This window comes from Perca fluviatilis, chromosome 19 (assembly GCF_010015445.1).
Source record: "Perca fluviatilis chromosome 19, GENO_Pfluv_1.0, whole genome shotgun sequence".
Lineage (NCBI taxonomy): Eukaryota > Metazoa > Chordata > Actinopteri > Perciformes > Percidae > Perca > Perca fluviatilis.
This window is the reverse complement of record NC_053130.1, coordinates 939920-950065: the sequence shown is the minus strand read 5'-3', so window position 1 is coordinate 950065 and position 10146 is coordinate 939920.

The window sequence follows — 10146 nt, the reverse complement described above, 5'->3', positions numbered from 1 at the left end:
TCTCTTTTACAGTCTGGTCCACATAAAGTCCTAAAAAGCGCCCTAAAGGTCAGAAAAAGTGACAAAAACTAGGTCAGCCAAAATGTATCAGGAACCTAAATTCCCGGGCCAGATCAAAATCAGCGAGGGGCCAGATTTGGCCCTCGGGCCTCGAGTTTGACACCTGGTTTATTATAATAATACATAATGTCTTAGCTGATTTTATTTAGTTGTAACTACAGCTGTCAGATGAATGTAATCTAATATTACTAATGTAGTGGAGTAAACAGTACAAGATAGTCACACAGAAAGAAGCCGAACATGGGATTACTCAAAGTACAAGTACCTCAAATACCAGTACTTACGTTCACACACACACACACACACACACACACACACACACACACACACACACACACACACACAGACACACACACAAACACACACACACACACAGAGACACATACAGACACACAGACGCACACACACACATACAGACACATGCACACACATACAGACATGCACACACACACATACATACAGAGACACACATACAGACACACATACAGACGCATTACACACACATACACACACACATGCACACATACAGACACACACACACACACACACACACACACACACAGAGACACATACAGACACACAGACAGCACACACACACATACAGACACATGCACACACATACAGACATGCACACACACACATACATACAGACACACAACAACATACATTGAACACATACAGAACACAGAGATTTCTCGTTAATGCAATTATCTAATCAACCAATCACATGGCAGCTGCTTCAATGCATTTAGGGGTGTGGTCCAGGTCTAGACCATCTCCTGAACTCCAAACTGAATGTCAGAATGGGAAAGAAAGGTGATCTAAGCTGCTCTGAGCGTGGCCTGGTTGTTGGTGCCAGACGGGCTGGTCTGCTCAGTTACTGGGATTCTCACCCACAACCATTTCTAGGGTTTACAAAGAATGGTCTGAAGAAGTAAAAACATCCAGTATGCTGCAGTCCTGGGGGGCCACAATGCCTTGTTGATGCTAGAGGTCAGAGGAGAATGGGCCGACTGATTCCAGCTGATAGAAGATCAACTTTGACTCAAATAACCACTCGTTACAACCGAGGAATGCAGCAAAGCATTTGTGAAGCCACAACACGCACAACCTTGAGGGGGATGGGCTACACCAGCAGAAGACCCCCCCAGGTACCACTCATCTCCACTAACAATAGGAACATGAGGCTACACCAGCAGAAGACCCCCCCCAGGTACCACTCATCTCCACTAACAATAGGAACATGAGGCTACACCAGCAGAAGACCCCCCCGGGTACCACTCATCTCCACTAACAATAGGAACATGAGGCTACACCAGCAGAAGACCCCCCCCAGGTACCACTCATCTCCACTAACAATAGGAACATGAGGCTACACCAGCAGAAGACCCCCCCAGGTACCACTCAACTCCACTACCAATAGGAACATGAGGCTACACCAGCAGAAGACCCCCCCGGGTACCACTCATCTCCACTACCAATAGGAACATGAGGCTACACCAGCAGAAGACCCCCCCAGGTACCACTCATCTCCTCTAACAATAGGAACATGAGGCTACACCAGCAGAAGACCCCCCAGGTACCACTCATCTCCACTAACAATAGGAACATGAGGCTACACCAGCAGAAGACCCCCCAGGTACCACTCATCTCCACTAACAATAGGAACATGAGGCTACACCAGCAGAAGACCCCCAGGTACCACTCATCTCCACTACCAATAGGAACATGAGGCTACACCAGCAGAAGACCCCCCAGGTACCACTCATCTCCCTAACAATAGGAACATGAGGCTACACCAGCAGAAGACCCCCAGGTACCACTCATCTCCACTAACAATAGGAACATGAGGCTACACCAGCAGAAGACCCCCAGGTACCACTCATCTCCACTAACAATAGGAACATGAGGCTACACCAGCAGAAGACCCCCCGGTACCACTCATCTCCACTAACAATAGGAACATGAGGCTACACCAGCAGAAGACCCCCAGGTAACCACTCATCTCCACTAACAATAGGAATATGAGGCTACACCAGCAGGAGACCCCCCAGGTACCACTCATCTCCACTAACAATAGGAACATGAGGCTACACCAGCAGAAGACCCCCCAGGTACCACTCATCTCCACTAACAATAGGAACATGAGGCTACACCAGCAGAAGACCCCCAGGTACCACTCCTATCTCCCACAATAGGAACATGAGGCTACACCAGCAGAAGACCCCCAGGTACCACTCATCTCCTCTACAATAGGAACATGAGGCTACACCAGCAGAAGACCCAGGTACCACTCATCTCCCTAACAATAGGAACATGAGGCTACACCAGCAGAAGACCCCCAGGTACCACTCATCTCCTCTAACAATTGGGAACATGAGGCTACACCAGCAGAAGACCCCCCCGGGTACCACTCATCTCCTCTAACAATAGGAACATGAGGCTACACCAGCAGAAGACCCCCCCGGGTACCACTCATCTCCACTAACAATAGGAACATGAGGCTACACCAGCAGAAGACCCCCCAGGTACCACTCATCTCCACTAACAATAGGAACATGAGGCTACACCAGCAGAAGACCCCCCAGGTACCACTCATCTCCTACTAATAATAGAACATGAGGCTACACCAGCAGAAGACCCCCAGGTACCACTCATCTCCACTAACAATAGGAACATGAGGCTACACCAGCAGAAGACCCCCCGGTACCCTATCATAATAGGAACATGAGGCTACACCAGAAGACCCCCCAGGTACCACTCATCTCCTCTAACAATAGGAACATGAGGCTACACCAGCAGAAGACCCCCCGGCACTCATCTCCACTAACAATAGGAACATGAGGCTACACCAGCAGAAGACCCCCCAGGTACCACTCATTCTCCACTAACAATAGGAACATGAGGCTACACCAGCAGAAGACCCCCCAGGTACCACTCATCTCCACTAACAATAGGAACATGAGGCTACACCAGGAGAAAACCCCCAGGTACCACTCATCTCCATACAATAGGAACATGAGGCTACACCAGCAGAAGACCCCCCAGGTACCACTCATCTCCCTTAACAATAGGAACATGAGGCTACACCAGCAGAAGACCCCCCAGGTACCACTCATCTCCCTAACAATAGGAACATGAGGCTACACCAGCAGAAGACCCCCCAGGTACCACTCATCTCCACTAACAATAGGAACATGAGGCACCACCAGCAGAAGACCCCCCAGGTACCACTCATCTCCACTAACAATAGGAACATGAGGCTACACCAGCAGAAGACCCCCCAGGTACCCTCATCTCCACTAACAATAGGAACATGAGGCTACACCAGCAGAAGACCCCCCAGGTACCACTCATCTCCACTAACAAATAGGAACATGAGGCTACACCAGCAGAAGACCCCCCAGGTACCAAAAAAAAACCTCATCTCCACTAACAATAGGAACATGAGGCTACACCAGCAGAAGACCCCCCAGGTACCACTCATCTCCACTAACAATAGGAACATGAGGCTACACCAGCAGAAGACCCCCCGGTACCACTCATTTCCACTACCAATAGGAACATGAGGCTACACCAGCAGAAGACCCCCAGGTACCACTCATCTCCTCTAACAATAGGAACATGAGGCTACACCAGCAGAAGACCCCCCCAGGTACCACTCATCTCCTCTAACAATAGGAACATGAGGCTACACCAGCAGAAGACCCCCCAGGTACCACTCATCATCCTCTAACAATAGGAACATGAGGCTACACCAGCAGAAGACCCCCCAGGTACCACTCATCTCCTCTAACAATAGGAACATGAGGCTACACCAGCAGAAGACCCCCAGGTACCACTCATCTCCACTAACAATAGGAACATGAGGCTACACCAGCAGAAGACCCCCCCGGTACCACTCATCTCCACTAACAATAGGAACATGAGGCTACACCAGCAGAAGACCCCCCAGGTACCACTCATCTCCACTAACAATAGGAACATGAGGCTACACCAGCAGAAGACCCCCCCGGGTACCACTCATCTCCTCTAACAATAGGAACATGAGGCTACACCAGCAGAAGACCCCCCAGGTACCACTCATCTCCTCTAACAATAGGAACATGAGGCTACACCAGCAGAAGACCCCCCCAGGTACCACTCATCTCCTCTAACAATAGGAACATGAGGCTACACCAGCAGAAGACCCCCCCGGGTACCACTCATCTCCACTAACAATAGGAACATGAGGCTACACCAGCAGAAGACCCCCAGGTACCACTCATCTCCACTAACAATAGGAACATGAGGCTACACCAGCAGAAGACCCCCCAGGTACCACTCATCTCCACTAACAATAGGAACATGAGGCTACACCAGCAGAAGACCCCCAGGTACCACTCATCTCCACTAACAATAGGAACATGAGGCTACACCAGCAGAAGACCCCCCAGGTACCACTAATCTCCACTACCAATAGGAACATGAGGCTACACCAGCAGAAGACCCCCCAGGTACCACTCATCTCCACTAACAATAGGAACATGAGGCTACACCAGCAGAAGACCCCCCCCAGGTACCACTCATCTCCCTACTAACAATAGGAACATGAGGCTACACCAGCAGAAGACCCCCAAGGTACCACTCATCTCCACTAACAATAGGAACATGAGGCTACACCACCAGAAGACCCCCCAGGTACCACTCATCTCCTCTAACAATAGGAACATGAGGCTACACCAGCAGAAGACCCCCCAGGTCACCACTCATCTCCCTAACAATAGGAACATGAGGCTACACCAGCAGAAGCCCCCAGGTACCACTCATCTCCACTACCAATAGGAACATGAGGCTACACCAGCAGAAGACCCCCAGGTACCACTCATCTCCACTAACAATAGGAACATGAGGCTACACCAGCAGAAGCCCCCCAGGTACCACTCATCTCCACTAACAATAGGAACATGAGGCTACACCAGCAGAAGACCCCCCGGGTACCACTCATCTCCCTAACAATAGGAACATGAGGCTACACCAGCAGAAGACCCCCCAGGTACCACTCATCTCCTCTAAACAATAGGAACATGAGGCTACACCAGCAGAAGACCCCCAGGTACCACTCATCTCCACTAACAATAGGAACATGAGGCTACACCAGCAGAAGACCCCCAGGTACCACTCATCTCCACTAACAATAGGAACATGAGGCTACACCAGCAGAAGACCCCCCCGGTACCACTCATCTCCACTACCAATAGGAACATGAGGCTACACCAGCAGAAGACCCCCCAGGTACCACTCATCTCCACTAACAATAGGAACATGAGGCTACACCAGCAGAAGACCCCCAGGTACCACTCATCTCCTCTAACAATAGGAACATGAGGCTACACCAGCAGAAGACCCCCAGGTACCACTCATCTCCACTAACAATAGGAACATGAGGCTACACCAGCAGAAGACCCCCCCAGGTACCACTCATCTCCACTAACAATAGGAACATGAGGCTACACCAGCAGAAGACCCCCAGGTACCACTCATCTCCACTAACAATAGGAACATGAGGCTACACCAGCAGAAGACCCCCCAGGTACCACTCATCTCCCCTAACAATAGGAACATGAGGCTACACCAGCAGAAGACCCCCAGGCACCACTCAACTCCACTACCAATAGGAACATGAGGCTACACCAGCAGAAGACCCCCCGGTACCACTCATCTCCACTAACAATAGGAACATGAGGCTACACCAGCAGAAGACCCCCCAGCACCACTCATCTCCACTAACAATAGGAACATGAGGCTACACCAGCAGAAGACCCCCCAGGTACCACTCATCTCCACCTAACAATAGGAACATGAGGCTACACCAGCAGAAGACCCCCAGGTACCACTCATCTCCATCTAACAATAGGAACATGAGGCTACACCAGCAGAAGACCCCCCAGGTACCACTCATCTCCATTAACAATAGGAACATGAGGCTACACCAGCAGAAGACCCCCAGGTACCACTCATCTCCTCTAACAATAGGAACATGAGGCTACACCAGCAGAAGACCCCCCAGGTACCACTCATCTCCACTAACAATAGGAACATGAGGCTACACCAGCAGAAGACCCCCAGGTACCACTCATCTCCACTAACAATAGGAACATGAGGCTACACCAGCAGAAGACCCCCAGGTACCACTCATCTCCTCTAACAATAGGAACATGAGGCTACACCAGCAGAAGACCCCCCCGGGTACCACTCATCTCCTCTAACAATAGGAACATGAGGCTACACCAGCAGAAGACCCCCCAGGTACCACTCATCTCCACTAACAATAGGAACATAAGGCTACACCAGCAGAAGACCCCCCAGGTACCACTCATCTCCTCTAACAATAGGAACATGAGGCTACACCAGCAGAAGACCCCCCCAGGTACCACTCATCTCCACTAACAATAGGAACATGAGGCTACACCAGCAGAAGACCCCCCAGGTACCACTCATCTCCTCTAACAATAGGAACATGAGGCTACACCAGCAGAAGACCCCCCCCAGGTACCACTCATCTCCTCTACCAATAGGAACATGAGGCTACAGTTTGCACGAGCTCACCAAAATTAGACAGTTGAAGACTGTAAAAATGTTGCCTGGTCTGATGAGTCTCGATTTCTGTTGAGACATTCAGATGGTAGAGTCAGAATTTGGTGTAAACAGAATGAGAACATGGATCCATCATGCCTGGTTACCACTGGGCAGGCTGCTGCTGGTGGGGGTGGGGGGGTGTAATGGTCTGGGGGGGGGGGATCCCTTTCTCCTTCAGAACTGCCTTAATTCTTGGTGTCATTGATCCAACAAGGTGCTGGAAGCATTCTCTAGAAATGTTGGTCCATACTGAGAGGAGAGGGTTAAACACAGTATTAGTATGGTGTTCTAATAATCCTTTAGGGGAGTGTACACACACACACACACACACACACACACACACACACACACACACACACACACACACACACACACACACACACACACACACACACACACACACACATATAGACACAGACACAGACATACACATATACAGACACACATATACAGACACAGACATACACACACACACATATAGACACACACACACACACACACACACACACATATACAGACACAGACATACACATATACAGACACAGACATACACATATACAGACACAGACATACACAGACACACATATATAGACACAGACATACACACACACATACACACATATACAGACACAGACATACATACAGACACAGACATACACATATACAGACACAGACATACACAGACACACATATATAGACACAGACACAGACATACACAGACACACATATACAGACACACACACACACACACACACACACACATATACAGACACAGACATACACATATACAGACACAGACATACACATATACAGACACAGACATACACAGACACACATATATAGACACAGACATACACACACACATACACACATATACAGACACAGACATACACACATACACAGACACACACATATACAGACACAGACATACACATACACACACATACACAGACACACATATACAGACACAGACATACACATATACAGACACAGACATACACATATACAGACACAGACACACACAGACACACATACACACATATACAGACACAGACACACATACACACATATACAGACACAGACATACACACACACACATACACACATATAAGACAGACACACACACATACACACATATACAGACACAGACATACACACCACATACACATTATACAGACACAGACTAACACACCACATACAATATACAGACACAGACATACACAGACACACATATATAGACACAGAATACAACACATACACACATATACAGACACAGACATACACACACAACACAGACACACATATACAGACACAGACAACATACAGACACAGACACACACATACAGACACAGAACACAGAACACATACACACATATACAGACACAGACACACACACATACACAGACACAACACACACACACATACACACATAACAACAGACATACACAGACACACATATACAGACACAGACATACACACACAATACACACATATACAGACACATAGACACACATATACAGACACACACATATACAGACATACACACACACCCAGACACACACTGAGAGACACACACACAGACACACATATACAGACAGGCACGCACACACATATACAGACACAGACATACACACACACACACACACTGAGAGACACACACACACACACACACACACGTTTGACCCATTCTCTAAAAGTTTCTATATCAGAAATTTGGGTTTCTTTCAACCACACTTTAAAACTAAATAACGTGGATGGTTCCCTACGACGCTCTTTACAAGTTAAATAAATGATCTCATCACTACTTTCACTGAGTTTGGGCGTTTTATTAAATTTTATATCATGTAAAGAAAAATGTATAAAAAAAACGTAGGAAAATATTGACAGAAACTTCAAAAAAAAGTGTCAAAACAGACAACACGAACAAACTTGAAAGGAGACGTCTGATTGGTCGAAAAGAGTTTTTATTTCACAAAACATTCACGTCTCGTTTTATTGCAGATTTTATTCCAGACACACAAAACATGTAAAATAATAAAAAAAACAATCAGCTGTCGATACCAACGCGACCAATCGGAGACCAGGATGCGGCGGCGCTTGCGGTTGCCGGGGAAACCCACCGAGTGTTTTCGGACACGGAAACGCGTGAAGAAGCTTCGGAGAGTTTCTGAAAGTCTTCAGTTTGAATATGACGCTAAAATAAGTTGAGAAAAATAAGTTAGAAATGAAGTGAAGTTCATCCCAAACGCTCTGGAACTCACATAGGCCCGATTCAGGGTTCCACTTCAGGGGGCTGAGGCTTTTTTTTGGGACATTTTAGGCGCCTTTTTCAAGGTTTTTTTTGAACAAAAGTTTTCTTTATTTAAAAAAACCAAAAACAAAACGTGATTTTGTCACCTTCTCAATTTTTTTTTGCCGTTTTTTTTACTGCCTTTTTCAAGGTTTTTTTGGGCATTTTTCTAGAATTTTTTTGCCACCTTTTTCAAGGTTTTTTTTAAACTGCCTTTTTCGGGGTTTTTTTGCCACCTTTTTCAAGTTTTTTGGGCATTTTTTGCTGCCTTTTTTGGACAATTTTAAAAAAAATGTTTTTGTCACTTTTTTTAAATACACGTAGACGTGTCCCGGGACCTCCCTACATAGTTAGAACCCAAAGTTACGACCTCAGAGAGTCCACGTTTCTTTCTCAGAGATTCAAACTGAATTATGAACGTCTCAGAGAGCAAAAAAAAAAAAACTAATTATATATATATATATATATATATATATATATATATATATATATATATAGTAAAAAAACATTTGGCACACATGAAATGTCAACAGATTCAACACAAAAACCTGCTGCTTTGATATAACTTTACTTTATAAATCAAAAAGAAGTAACATTAATATTACTATTATTATTATATATGTAACATTTAAATATAAAGTTGCTGCTGAACGAACTGGAGGTCAAGTTTGGAGTTATATTTGAGTGTTTCTGAGGCTCCATCTCCACCGCTACGTAGAGCAGGGGGAATGAGAGGGGGGACACCCAGAGCAGGGGAATGAGAGGGGGGAGACACCAGAGCAGGGGGAATGAGAGGGGGGAACACCAGAGCAGGGGGAATGAGAGGGGAAACACCAGAGCAGGGGGAATGAGAGGGGGAACACCAGAGCAGGGGAATGAGAGGGGGGAACACCAGAGCAGGGGGAATGAGAGGGGGAACACCAGAGCAGGGGGAATGAGAGGGGGAACACCAGAGCAGGGGAATGAGAGGGGAGACACCAGAGCAGGGGGAATGAGAGGGGAACACCAGAGCAGGGGAATGAGAGGGGAGACACCCGAGCAGGGGAATGAGAGGGGGGAACACCAGAGCAGGGGGAATGAGAGGGGGAGACACCAGAGCAGGGGGAATGAGAAGGGGGAACACCAGAGCAGGGGGAATGAGAGGGGGAACACCAGAGCAGGGGGAATGAGAGGGGGAA